The sequence below is a fragment of the Hermetia illucens genome, chromosome 2 (assembly GCF_905115235.1).
Source record: "Hermetia illucens chromosome 2, iHerIll2.2.curated.20191125, whole genome shotgun sequence".
In the NCBI taxonomy this organism is placed as follows: Eukaryota; Metazoa; Arthropoda; class Insecta; order Diptera; family Stratiomyidae; genus Hermetia; species Hermetia illucens.
In genome coordinates, this window is record NC_051850.1 from 150301135 (window position 1) to 150324923 (window position 23789).

The 23789-nt window shown below is 44.1% G+C and overlaps 1 protein-coding gene across 3 annotated transcripts in view; it reads left to right on the plus strand.

Moving 5' to 3' along the window:
- The window catches only part of LOC119650403 (uncharacterized protein DDB_G0271670), a 176597-nt gene that overhangs the window by 145488 nt on the left and 7320 nt on the right, over positions 1-23789 (plus strand). The gene's annotated exons all lie outside the window — the stretch shown is intronic.

Sequence of the window (23789 nt, forward strand, 5' to 3'; positions counted from 1 at the left end):
ACCGAAACAGGTGCTCGTATCAAGGCTAGCGTACTTCACTACGCCCGACGAAATTCTGGCCTATATCAGAAGCAAAACCAACTCAACTTTGCCACCTCTTTAGTGCATGAAGCTGACGAAGGATGGCTCTCCTGACCGAGTGATAGCTTCCTTCAAGTGACATATCCGCAAGACTTCGATGCTATCGTCCAATCTTCTTTCTGGTCACGGGGGGCGCGCTAGCCTGCCTCGCCGAACTTGAATGATTCCAATAACTATACGCTATTTTATCAAAATGTAAGTGGTCTAAGGACCAAGCTGTCGGATTTCACACTGTCTGCCTTAGCATTCCAACATCATGTCATCTGCATTTCTGAAACCTGGCTGGATGACAGGATTTTAAATTCTGAGCTCCTTGAAGGTTACTCTGTCTTTTGTTGTGACAGAGACTGCGTTGCGCTTGGCAAGACAACTGGCGGAGGTGCCCTAGTAGCTGTTAAGTCCCTCTCCGTGCCGAAATCATCTTTTCCTCCTCCTCCTACAATTCTGTTACCATACGTGTCCTTCCGCCAAACGTATGTCCTTTTATCATATCGTGTGTATATTTTCCCCGCCTAAGCCCGCCTTCTCTGTGCGAGGATTTCTTCAACAGATTATCAGAGGCCCTAATCGTTTTGTTTCCCTCTTTTCCTTTCATCCTCTGTGGCGAGTTTAATCTTCCTATACTCTCCTGGCCCATTACTCCTGGCCTTCCCTCCCTCCCTAATAACTCGACCCACCCTTCCCCTCCTCTATCCACTTTCATGTACACCTGTGGCGCCCTCCAATTTAAACTTTCTAGAAACCACTTAGATCGCACTCTTGACCTTGTCCTCTCTAACCTTCCTGTACGTTGTCTTTACCAATCCCTTCATGCTCCATCTTACGTTCCCCTTACGTCCATCATCCTGCTCTCGAGTTCGATGTTCAGATATCCCGACTCCACTCTCTTGTCGCTCGCAAGCCTACCAAGTTCAACTTTCGTAAGGCGAACTTCGAAGGTCTGAACTCAGCCCTAGCGTCAATCAACTGGCTCCCCTTCTTCTCTCCATTTACGTGTGACCAAGCACTCAACACTTTCTACACCATTTTATCTGATCTTCTTTTTTTCCTTGTTACGTTCCCTCCTCACCTAAGTGCTTATGCTCTTACCCCGTCTGGTTCATCACTGAAATTCACAAAAAAAAAACTACGTCAAAAACAGACTGCGAGAAAGAATTTCCTGTCTTCTAGAAACGTTGCTGACTTAGTTTTTTTTCAAATCCCTTCGTTCCTCGATCAAATCCTTAATACGTAAGTCCAGAAACGAATATTTGTCCAGCGTGGAAGACTCCGTAAAGCGTGGAAACCTGAAACTTTCTGGTCCCATATTCGCAACTCCCACTTCCCTGCCGAGTTACCCCCTCCATCCATTAAATTTTCTGGCTTCTCAGCTAACTCCCCACAACTATCTTGTGATTTACTTTGCCGCTACTTTTCGTCAGTCTATGTTCCCCCCACTTCCTCCGAATCCCTCCCGATAGTGGATGTAGCCTGCCCCGCATCGCCTACCATTCCCCTTCTTACCCCTATCCTTGTCGAATACCTCATTAGCAAACTTGATATCAATGTCGGACCTGGCTACAATGATCTTCCAAACTTTTTGCTCAAAACTGGTAAGTCCATCTCCCTTCCCCTATCTCTTATTTTCAGCAAAAGCCTCGAAGAGAATCATTTTCCTAGCGTGTGGAAAGAGGCTCTCATTATCCCCGTTCAGAAATGTGGCGATCGTTCGCTTGCCGAGAATTACCGTCCCATTTCGCTCCTGGAGAGATATATCAGCGATTGGTTGTCCGCCAACTTTGCCCAACACATAGTGAAACAGCAACACGGCTTCGTTAAACGTAGGTCCACTGCCTCCAACCTGCTAGACTTTACCAACTTTGTCGCCAAATGTCTAAATTCACGGCAAGAAGTGCATACCATTTACACTGACTTCGCGAAAGCCTTCGACACTGTAAATCACAAGATACTTCTATCCAAACTCTCGTCCCTAAACGTTCCCATACCACTTGTTTTATGGCTTGCCTCTTACCTTTCCAACCGATCCTGCCGTGTCTCTTTTGACGGCTGTACTTCCCGCTCCTTCTCCCCCTCTTCTGGCGTCCCACAGGGATCTATTCTGGTTCCTTTGCTATTTTTATTTTTTATTAACGACCCCCCTCCCCTCCTTACTTGTCCCTGTTTGCTCTATGCAGACGACCTTAAGCTGTTTTCCGTTATATCGTCGCCTATTGAGTGTGTTTCCCTTCAGTCTAACCTGGACACTCTGGTTCGTTGGTGCTCGACTAATGGTTTAGCGCTAAACGTCAGAAAGTGTCACTCTATGTGCTACTTCCTAAAATCCTCACTCACTTCTTTCTCCTGCTCGCTTAACGGACGTTCTTTATCCTGCTTAAATTCCACTCAAGACCTCAGAGTCACTTTCGACAATAAGCCCCGCTTTGACACCCATTGACTCGATGTCATCAATCGAGCAGCAAAATTGTCAGGCTTTATACTTCGCTCCCCTCTGATTTTGACTCTATCCAACCCTCTTTAGCTCTATTCAATTCCCTCGTGAGGAATATCCTCGAGTATTGCTCCGTGATCTGGTCACCCTCTCGTAACTGTGATTATCTTGCCCTTGAAAATGTGCAACGTAAATTCACCCGTTCCCTCTTCTTTAAGAAAAGCTTCCCTCGTGTGGATTACTCCTCCCGCCTCCGCTTTCTGAACCTTCCCTTTCTACAACAGCCGCTGACGAGATCACCTGCCGTCCTGCGTCTAATAACACACGTAGCGCAGACATTTTCAACGTGCCATTCGCAGAGCTCGAAGTCTACTTTCACTCCCCGATTCCCAGGCTTTGCCGAAATTATAATGCAAAACAGCTTGGTCCTTTTAACTTCCCTACTTTAAGTAGTTTTAAACGTAGGATAAGTTTTTTGCTTTTTCCTCCTCCTGAGGACAATAATTAATTGGAATTTTCTCTGTTTGTTGTCTATTAATTAAATAAATATGATTGGATGGATCTCGACCACTGAGATTCTAGAGATATTATGAAAAGGACGCTGGATTTAATCTCACCTATCCATCTCACCACTCGTGAATACGTAATAAAGGGTCCCATTTTTAGCTAACAAAACTCAATTTTAAACCAAATTCCGGGCGTCTTATTTCCGGAACCATTTAAAGACTGCAGGTTGCTTACAATAAAATTATTTTTTTAATTGATCAAATATGCAAAGATTACAATAATTATTCCTCTAACGAGAAACCACTACATTGTGGTTGCTATTGTATCGTCCAATTTGGATTTGGAAGGAATCTCCCCGAAAATAACCCAGACCACTTTCAATTCAACCGAACGCTTTCTAACTCATAATAAAAGGGATAATAATGACTCCATAGAAGGTATCCGCTCGACCGATAGTAGCACCAGTTTAAGGCCAGGATCTCAGGGTTCGGTCGGGATTCACTTTTGTGGCTCCAGGAATAACAGTTGCAACGTATGCTTGTCGTAATGGCTTGAGGGTTGCCGGGATGGAATTGGATTTAGACTGAGATGGGCAACAGAGTGATGTGTTACTACGTGAAATATTTTTTCTGTTCAGCTGTGGAATGCAAATGCGGAGGAAATACCTTTTGGAGGTTCATTACGCATTAACCATTGAGCAGAGCAATTGCAACAAAATGAGTTGGGACAAGATATCACTTTCGAAATTAACCCCATTCGAACAGGTAACCCCTGAAAATAATAGCCTTATCGAAATTACCCTGTGGTGTGGGGGTTGATTTTCATGAGGTAGCCCGTTAAAATAACAATTTTGCACGGTAGCCTAATCACACCGATAATAACATTAAAACGACGACCAAAACTCCATTACTCCGGCGTTGAACCTTTGTGCCATTAATACGATAAATTTGTATTATGTGGAATCGAGTGCATCCGATTTTGGTGCAGTATGGCAGCGGCTATAGGAATAGAAGCACAGATCGGCTGGAAAGTGTGAGGATTTTAATGGCGTTAGATGGGAGCTAGAAAAAGGATGGACGGTGTCTGGAAAATTCGCACCGGATATTTAGGCAACAGCAGCAAGCGAAGCAAAATGCTGCAACGCTTGCATACTTGTATCCGTGCAGGTATACACATGGGCAATCTGCAAAACGAAAATTGCCTCACACGCGAGGGATGTTATCAAATTGGTAGTACTACGGTCGACTGGACTATCTTTATGCTCCGCCTGGCTCCGGTCCGATTCACTTCATGTCGCTCCGGAAGCGAAATTATATCTATCCCCCGTGCTAACTAGTTTATTCGATCATAACGTGCATTTATGATTTCACTTAACAGCCACAATATCGGGTGGTTGTTTTCGCACCTCGTCGCTCCTCCCGCTCACCTTGGGGGTGGCTTGTTCCCTCTTGAAATATGGGATACTCCGCTGCGAGGATAACATGCGGAAGCGGGCGAAAGGCTTTTGAATCTACCCCAACCCCGAGCAGAACGCATTCAACAGCGATGCATTTAGAAAATTTATTTAGATCTATGGCGGCGGAATATTAATGATTTATATCCTGGCGCGAGCGGCAAACTGTGTGCCGTGATTGAAATGCAGGTTTCAACCCCTTCGCGCCCCCGGTCGATAGCGGTACAAATTATCTTTATCTGGTCCCTAGGACGACGACAGGTACGAAAAGCGAAACCAAACGTTCTGAATCGAAATTAGCTTTAGCGTCCAATTATTGGCCAGACATCGGATGGAAAGTTGCCCATCTATGTTTTCCTAACTTGTTGAATTTCGCGCGGGTTAAATTGAATATTGCCGCAGGCATTAAAATGTAAATACACATTATTGCTATTTGCGTAGGATTTTGCAATTGAAATTTTAATTTAAGTACAATTATTGTTGTCATTGCGTCGGCCATTGTTGAGGTGTTGATTTGCATGCTAATCAGAAATTATTTAAACGTGTCGGGGGAGTGAGAGCAGCTTTGGGCGGTATTAGAATTTCCCGCGGAGTGCTTCGAATTTGTGGCTATTTTGTGTGGTATAATTCTAATATTCTGAATACTGAATGCAAGTTAAATTTTCAAGTAGACCATTTTACTCGGGTTGTAGGAGCCTTCCAGCAGCAAAATCACTTTGGTAGTGCCTCATACACCTGACGTTGCTAAGCAAACCTCGCTGAAGGAGTGATTAAATGGATCCCTTACATGGCCGTTAACTGTTGCTCACGTTTTCCCCCCATTAGCGGCTCCTTGGATGTGGGATTTTAAAGAAAACCTATTTAGTACGGAAGAGTAACAAAAGAGGTAAGGTCGTTGATGGAGAATAAAAATAGTAGTGGATTGAAAATGGATCCTTGCGTTAGACTAGAAGAAGGTAATCGATAGGGTTGAATTCGTTTTCTTTTTCTTCAGCTTCAGCTTCAGAAGTTCAGAAACAGGGTTGGTTCGTCGTGGTCGGTTGCGCCATTTTGCTCGGCCGTGGGCTTGGTCTGGATGCAGTCGTGAGGCTTCTAAATTCCCGTCCAACATATCAAGCTACTGTAGCTTCGGCCGGCCTTTTGGTCTTTTCCCGTCGACTTCGATATTTAGACCAATTTTGGCAATTACGAACTACGTGACCGTACCATAGCAAACGCCTCTCTCGCAGTTTTTCCACGGTCGCCATATCGATCGCGAATATCCTCATTTCGAATATGATCAAGACGTCTTATGTCTCTCTCTATTCCAACGCAACATCTTCGTCTCAGTTGCCGCGAACCGCCATTCATTGCCTTTTATAGTCGGCCAACACTCAGGGCTGAATTCAAAACTTGGAAACTAGCCATTCCAAATTTGGGATTTTCCGTCTTGCCCACAACACGGTACTTGAGAATTGCGACGTGCACATGGAATTCATGTGCAAAATCATGAACATTATAACGTAAGGAGGAGCATCCGGAGATTGCGGGTAGCAACGCACACCAGGTTGGAGAGGGCAAGACTAAGAGTAGTGGCTAGGAACGGATGAATGGCTAGGAACGTTAAATCAAATGAGCAGAAATTAAAGTTAGTACAGACCATGAAAGAGAAATAAACGTAACTGGAGTTACAATATCCGTTTATCTATGGAAAACTACTCAAAGTGAGAGAAGCAAAGACAGGGAATATATATATATAAGAAATAATGAAAGAACTTGCTTTGCTTGGAGAAATATATAGGGGAATACAGTCTTAAGGGGAAGAGTGAAAACAAAAGATGGGCAGCAGGAAAGAGAGGCAGTTAGAATGATTATGCTAGTTGGTCCATTTAAAACCACACGATCTCGATCACAGTTAGGTTTCAAAAATACAGATTATGCCGTGTTGATAAACCAGAGCAGAAAGATTAAATATTTATTTAACTTTGCCTGCAAGGTAGCTGGGCTGCATGGAAATTTCCCCGTGATTTGTTTGTTGGACACCAAACTTTGAAAGAAGCTATTACACGGAAAAGGCGCCAGAGATGAGAAGGTTTTAGTCCTGATATAATCGAGAATCTCGTGGAAACAGGCAAAGTAAGTTGAGCTGGGTACCAAAAGTTGGGGGTGAAGCGACTTGCAGAAGCGGGCTGGTGGAGTACACAGGAGAAGAGCGCGGAATGTTTGCAGGTATAGCTTTCGGTGACAATCATTGGGATGTTAGTGGAGAAGCGCGTTGGAGTTAGTTAAATTTGTATGTTCATATATTTTTCGCAGAGCGTTAATGGAAGTATCGAAGCTTACATTCTGTAGTTGCCCTTTGGAAATATGGGTACTACTATTTTGATAAGGTCTATGAAAGAGGCTCTTGTAAGTTATACCCTACGAGTTTACGTCGGCCTTCTGACATAAATGTTTGGGGTGCTGATTTCCCCAATCTTACATACGGCAAATAAAATATTATTTGAAACTTCCGTGATTACTATTATTGGCACTTTATTCATCTACACACACAAAATTGTACATGTTCACACTTCTATTTATATTAGGATTATCTAGTTTTTTTTTGTCAATTCAATTGTTACTTTACTGTTTTTAGGTCTTAAGCTGGTCAACGGATCGGGCTCGAGTGTTTTTAATGAGAATATTGCCAAATGACTGTTTCTGACATTTGTCACCCCAGTTTCATTCAGATTGGTGCGTAGGTTCGTGCCTCCGGTGTGCGCCACATCACTCCGCCCTCAGCTGAAACCCCGCAGATTCAGCGGAGCAAACTGACCACGCGATCCCACCAATAAGGGTCACTGGGCGAATCTAACGTTTTGCGGGCGCTTTCGAAGCGGTCGCCGGCTTGTCGAAGGGCAAGGATACTCACTTGGGTCGAGTTTGAACGAGTGCTCGCCTCGTTCTAGAACTCTAAAGGGGCCCTCAAATGGTGGTTGCAGCGACCTCCAAGGAGCTTACAGCCTTAGAAGAACCTGTTTATTTGTTCTCATGGTACACCACCTCCGTGGCGCTGCCCGTGAATTCCTCTCGTTGCGCTATATGGAGGCCGAGGAAGACGACAATCAAGGACGGCAAGGGATCGTCGCGAGCCATTAAGGCGGCCTTCAGGTCCGATGAAGTCGACATGGATGGTGTGGAAGCGCTTAGTTAACCTAGGGAATACACCTACTTCCTTCCGTACGTGCCTGTTGATCATGCACTTTTGGCACGCGATGCACTGCCTGGCCCAAGAGTTTACATCCTTTTTCATGGACAGCCGGAAGTATTTTTCGGTGACTAACTGGTTCGTCGTTCTGATGCCTGGTTGCGCATGATCGTGTATTGCGTGCAATACTTCCCTGCGAAAATCGGCCGGAATGGATCCGCCTGGGTCCCATATCTGAGGTCTCGCAGAGTAAATGAAAGTTTGAGCCGAAAATAGGAAACTCCTTGAACTTGTATTTGAAGTTTGCCTTTAGGATCTGAAGCTCCGCCGCGTCCTTTTGTGCCTAAGCGATTGCCGTATAATCGACCAAGGCGATGATTGTGACCTCCGAGATTCGAGACAAGGACAAGGAGGATCTTCAACAATACTGTTTTTTCCAGACATGTGTTGGATATCAGAAGTAAACTGGCTTATATAACTCAAGTGCCGGTTCTGGGATCAGAATTGTCTCATCATCGCTACCTCTAACAATTTTAACATCAGAACGCAAGGCCTCGGTCTCGAGGATCTTTCATCGAAGAAGATCCTGATCCCCTTGACTGATCCAATATTACAGATTCTGTTAAAACGAACCCATGGCCATTGAACCAGAAATATAAACACATTCCTGCAACTTCGCCAGCCTTGCCGCCAGTAGATAGGAAGAAGCTTTGGCATGCTGCAGATAAATTTGCCTAACTCTTATTTTTGTAGCCATAAGTGAGGTCTAACATGAAAACTGCCACTAACTGAAAAGTTTGCTGCGTTCAGTGTTGATCTCACATGGGTTAGCTTGTCCTCACCTCCCGCCGAAAGTTCCGTTTTCTCGCATCCAATTTCTCCAGATATTGCCGTATTTGGTGACTTCGCTTTCTTTTGCAGTGCGGCGTTAGATCACCCGCGAGCATATTACCAGCTTCCCTTTCTTTCGTTTTTTCCAGGTACAGGCGGAGAAGAAGGTTCAGACAGGCAAGCCTGTAGCTCCTTTTCCTTTGCGGTTGAAGTTTGTCTCTACCGAGCCTTCCTCTCCCGTATTTAAGAAGAGTTAGGCAACAGCGTCACCGGCAGGCCGGCCATAGTCAGGTTTCCAGTTCCTGACATTAAGGGAGTTGCTGTACCATCCTTTTTGGGTGACCGTGCCGTAGACACTGGATGCAGGTTTTCCACTGAAGTGGAGAGCCTAATTTCCACAGATTTCTCTGTGGGAGAACATTAATTAGGTGAGGCTTCCAAACTCTGTGCCTTCTCACCACTTGAATTACAATTCTTTGTTTCCACCTTCGTGTTTAGTAGTAAACTACTACAAGCTCCCCCACCACGACAATGTGGTATCCGAGGGGAAGTCTCGTGGACTTAATTCCACGGTCTTCTTAAAACATGTATTGATTTGGTGACTACAATCCGAGCCCCGCTGAGACAAGCCCAGCGGTACAAGTCCATACTGGGTGCACGGCTCAATAGCCATGCAGATGGAGGCAGGGCCTACCTAAACCCTAAAGAGATGGCACCCGTGTTAAAACGAAACACTACGTTTGAAGCCCGAAGGTATCTTCTCCGCTTAAACGTAACTACAACCCCAATGGAATTTGCACTACGGACCCAACCACTACAACCGAACTACCATGGATTCTCCAGAGATATGTAAATTCAGAGAGCTATATCCGTTCCCATGCTGGTAGCACACCCCTAGTAAGGTTTTGTAACCGAAGCCACTTCAGATGAGGTTTCGTGCAGGTTCGGGTCCGATCGCCTATATAAGCCTTGGAGCATTCGGCAACTACATCAAGCTGAACTCCGGGTTCAGCCAATGGGGCTTTAGTTCAGTTTCAGTTGACGAAATCAATTCGTTTTTGACATCTAACGTTAACATAATGCAGCACCAGCCAGAATTCACTGCGCCTCTTACCAGGCACACCATCATAATTATTACGTCTTGAGCAGATTGGGCGCATCGAAACCAATACTGGCATATCGGCAAGCCACTGAGGTTACCGACGGTGTGAAGCAATCCGTTGAATACGACTTTCCCCACATTCTTCTTATTTTGTCCCACAAGTTGTTCGGGCGATATAATTCAGAGCATTCGGATGCTTATTTGGCTTTTGGAAGCACACCAACTTTTGTTTTTCGCACTGAATAATGAATGCAGTACAGTCTACAATATTTTGTCGGCACTTGCTTCCAAATTTGCAACCTTATTGTCGACGATCCTTCGACATTTTCTTCCTTGGTAACGGGAAAGATCGCAAACTCTTTATTAACATTTCGCTCCTTTTGTGGTGAGGAAACATAGTGGCAACAATTTCCATCGGGAGATATGGGCAAGTTGCTTGCAGTGTTTTTGGCCCCAGATTCATTATATTGCCGCCTTAGAAGTTCCACTCCAAGGGTTTCGTACCGCTATTTACGTACAGTTGTTTGAAGCAGTTCTTTTCGCTTTCCCCGGCAGCCTTTTTTAGGTCGCTTTGGGTTGGATGATTTTCCGAACTGTCCCAGATGCGATGGCATACCGGAGGATCCAGAGCATGTGATGTTTCACTGCCCACGATTGGCGATGGAAAGAAGGAGCTTAAACCAGGTGCTGGGCAGGAGCGGGACCCCGGAGAGCTTGGTTACTGAGATGCTGGAATCCGAGGAGAAGTGGCTTGCGGTTGGCTCCGCAATCATCCAAATGCAGGAGGAGTTGCAGAAGGAACCAAGAAGGAGGAAAGCTGCAAATAGGAGAAGGATGAGTGCCTAAGAGCAAACCTACCCCGCGAAGTAATACCTCAATGGTGGTCCCGCGGGGCTGGGGCTGGAGAGACCGGGGGTGGTTTTTAGTGGATGTGAATCCCACATGCGTCCGCTGTTGTTCCGCCGTTCGAGCGGCGGAGCTGCGGCGGACGTGTCTTTCTAAGATTTTCCACCTCCGTGTACGCACAAAAAAAAAATCCATATAGATTACCTGGTGTTGGCTATCAGTATTGCCTCACTAACGATCTAGAACAGCCCTTCTGGCTAAAGTAGTGCCTAAGTATGTCAGATACACAACAGGCATCAAAAAGGATTATTAGAAATACAGGATAATGGGGAGTTGTATAAGCGAAATGATCGGATGCTAATACCTTAGGGGTTTGTTGTTGTAAAACTAAATTAGGATCTTTATACTTGGACTTGGTGTTAACGAGGGAGGGGAGAGGATCACGCTCCCTAAGTGCTGGTGGTAAATCAGCTCTGTTGCTGGTCTCCAGTGGATACTATTTCGGGCCAATGATGCAGAAGATGTTCTATTTTGGCAAACATAAAGTAAAATGAAAAAAAATTTCAACATTTCACTATCGGTCTTCCCAATTAAAAGCATTCCACGTGTTTCCACTGATTGCGCGAGGTCAAATAACTCACTGAAACCACGCCAGAATGAAGCAATTCGTGGTTAAATAAAAGGCGCGGGTAACCATTGCCATAAAAATAAATGAAAGAACTATATTCGGCTGAAAAGGACATGCATGGGGAAATGTTAATACAGCCGAAGTAGAGGTCCCTTATCTTGTTAATTTTTTTTCTTCTCAAATATGTTTAGAAAGGACGCACGCAATTTAATAGCTGAATCCCGAAGCCCTTTCGGGTCCTCGCATTCAAAGCTCTCTCAATTCACATTGTATGCATAAAGGACACACCGCCATAAAACTCGAAACGGGAAAAGAATTACGAGTCAACTGGTCCTACAAGCATCGAAAACTAGCTTCAGTTTTCATCAACGAGTGGGTGATTTTTTTCTTGCTCCTTTTCTTCCCAGAGAACTTAACTTGCTTTTTATGATGGCATCTGCATGTATAGAGGAGACCTTTTCCGTTTTGTCAAAAGGAGTGGCAAGTATGTATGTATATGTATTGCATATACACGAGGATGTTAAAATGGCAGAAAAGGGAGGCTATAATTCAAGTGCTTGAGCTGAAAAGAAATTCCGTAGTTGAACTCCGGGAGATCCCGAAAAAATGTAGCTTCCTTGGTACACATACGACGAGGGTATGCAATATTTATGTGATGCGTTTCTCGACAACTTAATTTTCTTTTCCATCGAGAGAGCGTTGCTCGTGTGAAAGAATGGCTGAGGGATTTTCATTTCATCTTGTCGTTCATTTCGGCTCCTTGCCCGCTCCTTATTTTCTGTATAATATTCACTCCATTCAATTGGCACTTACTGATGACTAGCCATATACAAACACAGGGGTCTTACCATCATTTCATGAATAGATTTTTTTAAGGATGCACAGGGTGAAGGATAGTTTAGTAAGCCTCAATAACACCGAGTAAAGGATCCTTGAAAGAACCGATCCTTTTACTGTGAAACGATGTGCTTCTGAGAGTGTCTTAAGATTGATATATTCAAAAAATGCATTTGGGGTTTATTTATATAGACGCAATCGAGGTGATCTGAAAGCCGTTCCTTAGTGAACACTAAAAGCATTACGGATCGTTCTTTATGGAGTCACATGAAATATTCAAACAGCGCTTCCTTTTGCAAAGTCAGTCCCGTGCTTAATCAAATGAATCGTACGCACTTTAATGTAACAGGTTGCAGGAAACAAGCCGTCTCAGAATCGAAATAGTACCAAAACTTGTAAGACACTCCGTCAGGTACGAAGTGCTTCCTCACAATATCCTAGCGAAATACTTAAGCACGTCCTGTACACACTTCTTGAGAACAACACCCAAATTGAATGATTATGTCCTTGGAACAAGTCTGCAAGTCTTGAAAGAATAAAGGGAACAAAATCCTGTCTCCTCCTATGAGAAAAAAGAAAGGACTCCAAGAGGGTGGGAAGGAGTAACTCAAACGACTCAGGATATCATGAAACTTTTAGGAACTCCAGTCTCAATGCCTTCTCAGGTGAGAACTTCCACCACACAAAACACTTGAAATCGCGTAAGAAAGAGCAGAGGTAGTTGCCTGTTGCGTGAGTTCTGTGTCGTAAAAATAAATCCTCGTAAGCAATTAAAGTTTAACTGGCAGAGAAAAGGAGCCAGGACGAAGGGCTCGGTAGAAGGTGTTCCTGGGATACCAAATACGAGCAACATACAGGCATACGTGCTCGTAAGTTCTCATTTAATTCGAACTGAATAATGTTGCGTTATTTGCATTCCTCTGTATCATTCGTTCATTATGTCGCAACAGCTTAGGGGCTCTTCTCATCAGACCCCTGCAGGTATGGATGACGATGGCGCGGAGCACTTGTAGCGTAAAAGTGTTATGGTGAAAGTTGGAAGGTCGTAAATCAACGGTGTTTATATTTTCACCTTAAGCTGTTTCCGCAATTTCGCAGAAGAATTATTGCAACGCTAATTGCGTGGCAACTGAATTGAATAATGGCTGAAATGACGATGCGCCGACGGCATGTTGGGAATCCATGTTGAGAATGCTTTTATGTGGTTAATATATTGCGCGTGTAATGCCTAATACCATTTGCGCTTCAGGAAGGACTGTGAAGAAATTGCAGGGATATAACGTATGTTCGCTTTAATCGTGGGGTTTAATTCTGCGTAGGAGTGACGAATTTCATTGAGCACAGCAGGAGATTTCACACCTCGCCAAACTGGGAAGGTTTTCTTAAAGGATTTCAAGCTTTTTGCAACATCAGGTAATGGATTGAATGCTCGTCAAGAAATTCTCCAGTTTTTAAATTCTGTTAGTGAAGTGTGGATATGAAAGTTAGCATGAGGGAGTGCCACAACCACAACAGAAAATGCTCTCTTTCTGAAGGCGTCCCTCATAGTTGAGCCCCATCTGCCGATAATTCCAGCATTGCCGGTGATTGAAGGTGACAATTTCGAGAGACCAATTTGGAAAGGTGGTGCTTCATTGCGGTCACTGTAGCCAATCGTCGAGCTAGCAATCGATCCTGCTGACTATAGACTTTTTAGCCAATTCATGTAACCCCCTCAAAGTGAGAATGTGAATGCAGAAAAGAGCTCACGGTAAATTCACTCTCATCCTCCTCCGCAAAGCCGGTTACTGACGTCTGAACGTTATTTTCTGGACGTTGCGTTACTAGTTTAGCAACTATTCATGATTCTGCAGGGTCCCAACTTTCAGAAGCTTCGCTCAGTCTCTTATTTTATTTCCCGGCTAAGCTCCGCTTACACTTTGCTTTCATTACATTTTGTCAAGTGGAGTTTTCCTTCCTATGCATCGGTTGCCTTCGCAGAATTCTCAGAAATGGGGCGGAGTTAGCCTACCTAAGCTAGGTCTACTTCCGTCTAGCCGCGGCGATTGTAACCGCGCCTTCCCAATCTCTTTCGCTTTTCGCAGAATACCCCGGATTGATGCACCTATCATTTTCCGGACAAAGTTTTCCGTTGATAGTATTTTACCTAGAGTTTCTTTTTTTATCTACGAAAGAGATTTTGATTTCCTCAAGGTCTTTCTTCAGCCAATCCCTGATGTTAGAGATCAACCTATGTGTCCAAGGACCCTTGTTTGAGTGATTCCATCGCAGTTGCCATCTAATCATAGATCTCTCCCTCTCGGTTTTTTCGCTTCCGATAAAGGAAAAACGGACTTGGTTTTATATATGTTTCATCTTATCTGCCGAGATGTCAATCGGCACTATTCCTAAGATGACGAACTCCGCATCATCTGAGGCAGTCCCGAAGGCAGAATACACCTTTAGTCCTGTTCTTTCGTAGACTGCAATGAGTTTATGTGGTTATATAAGATAGGCAGCGCTGATTCCCAAAGAAGGACCCCATACAGCAAGATGGAAGTCATCACCTTGGCAACAAATAGCCTGCAAGTATGCCGCGGACCTCCTACATTCAGCGACATTCTTTGTGTCTATCATCACTTCCAAGTATTTGATGGCAGGCTTGGAAGTGACGATTTGATTCCCAATTCTAATACGAGCGAAATTCCTCTTCCGGTGCTTGGTGATGAGGACTGCTTCTATTTTTTCCTTCGCGAGTGCCAGCCCAACGCTATCGGAGCAAGCTTTAGTAGCAGCGAAGCAATTTCGCATAATTACAACTCAGTATTTTCGAGATGGTCTGCAACCTCAACCAGTGCAATGCCATTGGCTAAGCCAACCACCGTGCCCTCCTCTGTAACCGGAATGTTAAGGATAGCATTGTACACGAATTGAATGCATTTCTTCACGTCCATGGTTACTACCACGCAATATTTGCTGGTACCACCCTTTCCATGAATCGTATTTTTGGCCAAATCAGTAACCAGATCTGGCTTTACGGAACGCATACTTTCGATCTAAGAGGCCTCCTTGTCTCTCAACGACCGGGAGCAATCTATTATATATTATATTATCCGGTGTAGCGTCTTTCCCATAGGGTCTATAGGCGGATGGCTCACCTGGATACTTACCAACCCTAGGTAAGTGTATCAACTTCTAGTGCTTCCATGCTATAGGAAATATCATCACGGATATGCATGCTTCGAACAACTCGCCGAACACGTCCGGTCTAGATTTCACAACAAGCTTAAAGGTCATATTCGGTATTCCGTCCAGACACGTTGTCAACTATTATGCTGCAGATCTCCAACAGCTCGTTTGTGGTTATTCCTTGAATTGCTGTCACATCAAGGATTCTCCGAATAGTGCCATCGCCTCACTCGTGTTAGGTTATTCACCTTGGATGATTTTCAACAAGAGAGTAGGACATGAGATGACCAGCCTATGAATCATATGTTCCAGCATGGGTTTACATCTGCCTTTGAAGAAAGCTTTTGAAAACATTCCATTTTGCTCTGCTGGGTAGCCAGCGTGGTTTTCCGGATGAGCCTGATGTCCCTCTCGGCTTTGAGTATGTTACTTGCCCACTGTGAGGCTGTCAGTGCATGGCTAACAAAGGTCAGGTCTATGATTGAAGTAGACCTCCCTCTCCGAAAGGTAATTACATTACAATCGTTTGCCAGAAGAATATCTAATTGGGGAAAAGCCTTTCATAAACTTCAGCCCCGTGCGTTGTTCTCTCTGCCTTACCATTACAGGGTCCATGCATTAAAATCACCGGCGGCCACCTTCGGACTCTGTTCCCTTGCGTCGGCTGTCCAACACATCTTCAAACTCAGACAATATCAGGCGTGGCACTTGTACACGCATGCGTAACTTATTTTTGCCCATACAAAACCACAAGCCGACTGACTCCTGGTGCATTATATAGCTTGCCTACCACAACCCCATATCGCCTTCCTCAATTCCGGACATTTACCATTTCCGGAAATATGTTGGTTATCCCGTGCCTTCTTTTCTTTGCATAATAGCATTTGGGGTTCCTATTGACCATACATATATGGTTGCCATTTACCACTTATTAGGATATTGCACGTCAACCACACCTACGCTTCGCTGAAATGCGGTACAGCTCACCACCACAGCTACCTGAGAACCCGCGATCTCCCTCTATTGCAAACAGTAATCAGCGATGTAAAGGTGTTTGAGGAAAGATGTCATTGTCCATTGAATTCCTCCAAGTTCTCCGGACAAGGCAGCATGAAGAACGTCTCCGATAACGAGATGGTGACAGGATGCAACCCTGGCGGACTCCGCTGTCGACCTCATAATCCTATCAGCCTATTGTTTGTCGATCAAGCATTCGAGATGTTCTTTGATACGCTCTTGGATTATTTTAACTGTAAATTTTCAACGGTAAGGAGCATGCATAATCCCCCCCCGCACTGTCTCACTCAAAACAGGTACCCTTGGTAATCATCCTCTTCTTCCACCCTCTAGAAAAACTCTGGGATTCCCAAAATTTCAGTGAGAATGGAAGTAGCAGACCTGGAGTAACTGCAGGTGCAACGATGACTAACTATACCGGGAGACTGTCAAGCCCAGCGGCTTTACCCCATTTGAGTGCATTGATGGCCAAAATGATTTCTCTTATGAATGGCGGAACACGGTAACTAGCTATTTCATCTACAAAAGGAGTAACTTCACCGGGTATAATACGGCTAAGAGCCATGATGAAGTGTTCTTTCCATATATTCGGTTTCTTATCGTCGTGAATGAGAATTCGACTGTTAATGTTCTTCACAGGACCATCGAAAGATGTGCCACCACATGCAAATTATTTTGTGATGCGGTATACAATTCTGAAATCATTACATTCTGCGGCATCTTCCACTTTCTTGACCAGCGCGATAGAAAATTCCTTCTCGTCACAGCGCACTCGCAATGATTCTTTTCTGGATTTCGCTCGTTATCGGAGGTCAAGTCCGTCACGCGCGCCATACAGCGGTCAATAAAGCATTCAAACCCTTCCGCTGATCGATCCGTTTCCACGATTCCCCAGTCATTAGATATTATGACGCCCATTCGGGACGTAGCCGACGACCTAAGTAGCAGCCGAAAACGGACAATTTTTCAATGCGGCGTAATGCTCATCGATGATCTCAGACCGGTTACTAAGTATACCCGCCATCCAATAAGCAAGATAGCTCCCCACTGTCGAACCATTGTTATATTATACAAGCGATCGATATTAAACATAAGGGGTCGCAGTTCTGCAACCCTGGAAGGAGAGGCGGACGTAAACGCACGCGGACGTAGGTGACCATCAAATGGTGATCCCTTTCGAGGCCGCTGTCAATGTCTGTCTTGTTACGCACATCCAGGAGACAATTCCTAAATCTACTACTGATCGCGAAGTGGTCGCCCCAATAACGAGGCGGTGGAAATTCACGAACCCCTCACCATTACAATTGCGGTCGCCAAGATCGTGTTTCCCCATGACATGTCCGAGGAAGGCGTTGTCAGATCCCACCTTAGCATTCTGATCACCCATTACGATCACAATGTCATCTTTAGAAAGTCTCCCCTATACTCTGATTAATTGCTCGCATCGGAAGTCTAACCTGGACCAAAATCTTGTAGTTAAAAGTCTGTCAACTCCAAGGTCAAGAGAACGCTGCTTCCGGTTGCTGTCAGAAGCAACCCTACACCAGATTCGCGTCTGCTTTCCAGAGTACAAAAGTACATTTCCGCAAGAGAGAGGGAAGTACTCTCAAGGGTCCCACGATATTAATTCGCTTAGGCCCAAAATGTCCAGCTCATATCGCTGAAATTTCTGCTCAAGTAGGAGAAAGCGAACATTTTGAGAACCCTTACTACCGTTGTCGAGGAGCGTGCGCACATTCCAGAAATAAATCATAGTCCCTTTTCAATAGCCAAAGGGGCTGTTGACGTTTGTCCGGTAACAGGAAAGTTCAAAAATTTGCAGGTTGGTAGCCCACAAATATTTATTCCTTTTAGTCGCCTCCAACGACAAGCAGGGAAGGCTTTGGGTGGTTTCTTAAGCCCGAATTCACAGGGCATTGAATAGATCACTGAAAATAAAAAGAAAATGTCGTCGTCGAAATTTTACATCCCATTTCGTCCCTTGGCCTTCAGAATGTCCTTCCACCAACCTTTTCGATCCATCGAACGCACCCTCCAATTTCAATAGAATCTGCCCAGCGGTTTCGAGGTTCTTTCACTGGTGTTAGCCTTCCGTTCTCCCTTCGAATATCCTTAGGGAATTGCCAGAATGCTCTAAGCTGCTTCACGTTGATTGGTTGTAGGTATGACTGTATCGCTCTGGCTTTGACTGGCAAGGGAGGTGTTCCCTCCTTTGAGACAATATATTCTAAGAAACTGACCTCGTGCTTACCAAAAATATATTTGCTTGCATTCATGACTACTGCATATTGTTTCAACCTTTGGAACAAATTTCTTAAGTGGCTGGCCTGCTCCTCACGTGAAGATGAAGCGAATAATATGTCACCGATGTAGGCGTAGCAGAAGTTTAAACCTCTAACGCCTCATCGATAAATCGTTGGAACGTTAGCGCTGCCTTTGGTAGGCCGAATGTCATAAATGGAAATTCATAAAGGTCGAACGGCAGTCGTTGGTATGCCTTCTTCAACTACCGGCATCTGGTTAAATGTTCTTTCCAGATCTATTGTTGAAAAGACACTATTACCATAGAGTGTTTGGGTGAGATCTTGGATATCCCAAACTGGGTACTTGTCGGCGCAATTCCGAGCGTTAAGTGCGCAATAATCTCCGGTTTCCACTCGTCATTCTTTTTAGGCACCATATGCAAGTGTGCGCCCACGGACTATTTGATGGATGCGCCATCCTAGATGGATCATGATGTTGGATTCCTTTTGCGGGATGTTCACCATGTGTAGATTTAATCGTTAGGGTTTTAAAGCAACTGATAGTTCTGGCGGCGGTTATGGCTAAATGATGCTTAGTTTGTTGACACGCAATTTTTCCAGTTCCGTCCAGGCGAGTTATTTCCGGAAGCTCATGTAGGATATCATTATAAGGAGTTCCTTCAGTAATTGTTCTGATGTTCGGGATTGTCAGGTAAGGTGAGTTATTGAATCACGAACACAACGGTACTGAAAATCTGAAAGGAGTCTGTAATATACTAAGAAATCTGCTCCAGGTAGGGGATTAGAAACATCCGCTAAAACAAAGCTCCACGGGAAATCCCGTCGAAAGCCGAGGTTGACTGCGAAGTTAACGATTCCTTATGTGGCAATTGGTGTCCTATTGTCAGCCGAAACTCAAACCGCATCTTTCTACATGCTTCTTGAGCACAAATAAACGCATATATCGTCTCCTGTGTCTTTGAGGAACTGTGCTCTCGTCTTTTTGTCGAGCATAGACCACTTTTAACAACGCCCAGTTACATGGTTTTACACATTTGGTAACTTCGGTACTAAATCTCCAATGATACCAGGATATACCTTGAGGATGAAGAATTTCAGATGATTCCCCTACTGAAAACGAGGATGTTGTTATATCTGATATTGCTTTCGCGATACCTGACGGAATTGTGGCATAGATCTTATCAGCTACGTCGGCTGCAATTTGTAGTGGCTGACCCCATGCATCATCGCCATAATCGTTTGAAGAGCAGGTGGCAAGCATTTTAATCATGGACTTCGCCTCAGCGGCTCTGTAGTACCGCCGAGACACTGCAGGCGGCAGAGAAACTGGGAGGGTTTCTCGTTATCCATGGATGTGTCCTTCACGAGCTGTCTCATTTGCTCCTCTCAAGTTCGTGGGGATTGAAGTTTGGAAAACTTCATGTCTAGTTTACCACGGTTGCAGTCATACCCTTGTCTGCAGGTATATTGCGTGTTCTCAGAATTCTCGGTTCCACTACTATTGCGTTCACCTTCAACCCGGCAATTTTCCTTTTTCAACTGGGGGTCACCACTTTATGAATTACCAGATTTGAAGAAATTCAATCAGAGTCGTGTTTTGATTTTAAATAGTTCAAGCTTTTAGGAGGCTAACTTTCCACCGAGTGACTGCTTTACTAAACACTCTAGCAAATAGGTAACTTTTAGGAAGCAGAACACTTCGGTAGAAAAAAAAGATAATTGAATTAATTCAGGCAGTTCCCGACTTTCCTACTCCAGGCAAGTGTCTGGAGGTGATTAGCACCGCAACAATCATTTTAGGTACCCAAGTGTCGTCCATACGTTGAACGTGGGCAACTCTTCACTTCCAAGGTTTTATTAATTTGGGGACTTCAGGGTCATCAAATATTTGGTACAACTCATGGTTGTATCTAATTCATCATTGGCCGTCCTCTTGTTTAGCCTCTATTATTTCCCTCAGGACCCTTCTCTTGAAAGTATTGACCAGCTCTTTGGAAGCAAAAATCCTTGTTTTAATCCGTAACTAGCACAGGTCTTATTTCATTTTTTATACTCGAAGTTTTGCTATCCTGTGTATGCAGCTGGCTCTTAAACTCAGCAGGACTGAGAAGAAAGCTCTATTTGCGAGCTGGATTCGTCAACTTCATTTTCATTTTTGGCCAGCTGCACACCGAACTATATAAAGTGCCCACATTTTTTTGTAGACAAGAAAAAGTATTAGTATCAAAATGCTACTTTATTTCTGTCAAATTCCTTTGAAATTTTATCCCAATACAGCATGTGCCTTTCAAGGTGGTCAGATGCCTCTTTAATAATACCAATCAGTTTCTTCCGAGTGCCCTTCCTGTCATTTCAGATACACTACCGGCTTATAATGTCGAAAACTATGGAGCAGCTTCTTAAACTTTGCATATTAAGCGTTGGCGCAACAATCAAATTGGATCAGGGGCTTGAAATGTGTTAGAGCACTTCATTCAACTTCGTAACAGTACGCTACAGTAGACTGTAGAAGGCAATGTGCTCAGCACTGTGCTCGTCCGAGACTATCACTCTGGTTGACCCTGATTTGACTCAGGTACTCATTTACAACTGATTCGACTGGCATCCAGTCACGATAATAAATCCCTCTGCCAACGGTGAGAATTAAATCGCGACCTTCCGCTTCGACAGCTCAGCGATCTAACTACTTGAGCCACCAGGGCAGGATCCACAATGATCCGAAGAGTGTTTATGTGGTCGATACAAGAGGAAGTAGAGTGGAAGGTAGCCTGCTTTCTGCCAATCAAACTTTCGAAGTGTTCTTCAAGCAGGAAGTACCCAAGTATTGCTGAAGACGGGAGCACTTTCCATTCGCTACGAAACATTTCAAATTCCCGGGATTTGCGAATAAGTGGAAGCACCAATTCTGCAGAAGGGTGCATAACGTTTGGGTGCGAACGTTCTGACGTAGCACGTTTCGACACAGAACGTTTCGATGCCGCTTTAACTGCACCCATTCAGTGACGAGTCCTAGAACTGCATCTTCACCCCTTCAGTGACGAGTCCTCGGACTAAACAGAATCTTAGAACTGCAATTAAACATGAATTTTATTAAATTAATCCCACCTTTTCGCTTTCAATCTTGAATGAAACCCGTACTTTAAAAAGCCCGATTGCTCCTGGGCAGCATGAAATTGAAACACTAATCATTGAATTTCTTCAAGGAGAAAATCTGCAGAATACTGCCTGCCTTCAAATCAAGATCCTCCTTGCATGAATTTGCCTTCCGAAATCCAGAACTCGCAGAAATATTCACAATCCCCGCCATTCTCATTTCCACCGCATCGCATCCACAATAGCGTTAAAGCAAGACATCCCGAAAATCTATTACTTCTCTCATTTAACCCCACACAAAACGATACAAACAGCAAAGGGATGTGAACCCCGACATGTGCAAGTGCATTTTAATATTCGCTAAAAGTTATAAAGCTAATAAAAGGAAACACACAAAACTTAATCTTCTTTCCCAACTTGCAACTCCTTGAGCTAATCTGAAGACAAAAATTTAAAATGCAGAAACGTAACGTAATGTCGTGAACGTGGAGAGTACGACGACGGTGAAAAGGAAGCCGTTTCCTTGTCGTTTCTACGTATCAAGTCGCAATGCAAAGATTTTGCATTTATGAGAAGCCAAAGAAAATCCTCTTCTTCGGGTTCTTTGCTAGGAACACAATGCAATTGTCGCTGCGAATTTAAAGTTTCAAGTCGAGCAATTCGGTGTCATGCGGGTAGGACGTTTTCTTGAAACGTCTCAAATTTCACCCCCGAATATCCTAAGTGGCAGCAGTTTGCCGGGATGAAGTTGAAACTTTCTTTTCGTCCGGGACGGAGGAGCCGACGAACGTATGGTGAGGATTTTCATAAGAAATGTTAATATAGTGCTAACTGTAATCTTATGGAAGCAGCCAAGTGCTATGATAACACACTACAAGGAAAAGCGGAGACGGGACCATGTGGAAATGCAACAGTTGACACGGAAACTTTCAATTAGATACTGAAGGAAATATTGTCTGATAATGTGTGATATGTCTCTGACTATACGGTACATGCCAGTAAGAGATATTATCTATAATTTAAAATATTCAAATTATTTTCAGAAGGATATAAGGCAGCCCATACAATATTGAAAACGTTCCATGTTAGGTTAGATGTTAGGGTTACTTGTTGGATCACACAAGACAGCAGTTTAGAAGAATACCAAGATTTTTTTCTCAATTATCCCTTATTTAAAGGAAAGTTAAAGGAAAGAATTAAAGGACCTCAATCTTTTGTCCCAGTGAATTCTATGCCAACACCTAATCGTTGAAAGTATGCAAACATTTACTACTTTAACGTTTTTTAGTACCATGCAATTTTGAACATGTTTCAAACTTAGTATGCTGTGAATCCTCTAGATTTTAAGAGATCCTAACGCTCTCTCAAAATTCGTAAAATTGTTGCAAGAGGAATTGTCAAAATTCGAACCTGCGGTGAGCCTGAAACTGTTGCCAAGTTTTTGTACAAAATTTTGAGCACTGAGAACCGGCTTCACGAAACTTCTCTGCGTGAACATAGTATCTTGTCTAAGCACTAAAAACCACTCCCAGCTCAAGCAAACAAATAAATATTTCTCGGATATTCATCTCTAGGCATTGGTATCGGCAATTACGTCAAATCATAAAGAACCTGTTTGTACGTCATTTTCCTTGCCTTCCTGGAGGCATAGCCTCCTCTTGTGACGTGGCAAAATTCCAAACCACAAGATGAATCAAACAATAATCAGAGGTCCAATTAACTACTTGTAGCAGAAAACTTGACCTGGAGGGAGCTTCTTGGCCCAAAGGCCTTGTTGGCGTTTGGGGAGATGCACTGGTTGTTTACTTTTAGGAATTTGAACGGAATTGTTGCTAAGGGAAAAGTTCTTGGTATCATATGCCATTTCCGGGTTCATCTTTATCCTGTTACCCCGAGAGATGCCGGTCAGAAAATTTTGAGCATTGATCCAGCCAGTTTCTTCTGGGTAAAGTATCGGCAAAGCTCATTCGAATTCATATTCAATATACTGATCATCTCACCCCTTTCAACTCCACGAAGGCTATTGTATGCGGTTAGGTTTACCTGAATATGAATTCCGCCTTCGTAGTTGAAAGGGGTGAGATGATCAGTTTATTGAAGAGTCTGGGTTAGATTGTAGTGGCGAGCCGGCTTAGAGATTACGCTACGGATGCTAAGGATTAGTGCACTCAGCTGAGTAACCTGTCCCGTCAGCAAACTGGAAATCTAAGGTAGGGTCATCGCTATCACAGTGTATGGTTGCCCTTCACCCTCTGGTGGGGTACAGCGCGGCAATCACACATACACGCCTTCACCCACGGTTATCTGGAATGCTTTTCAGCACCCCCATGACTTCCCGAGACTCATCTCCTACTGTTCTGCGCCA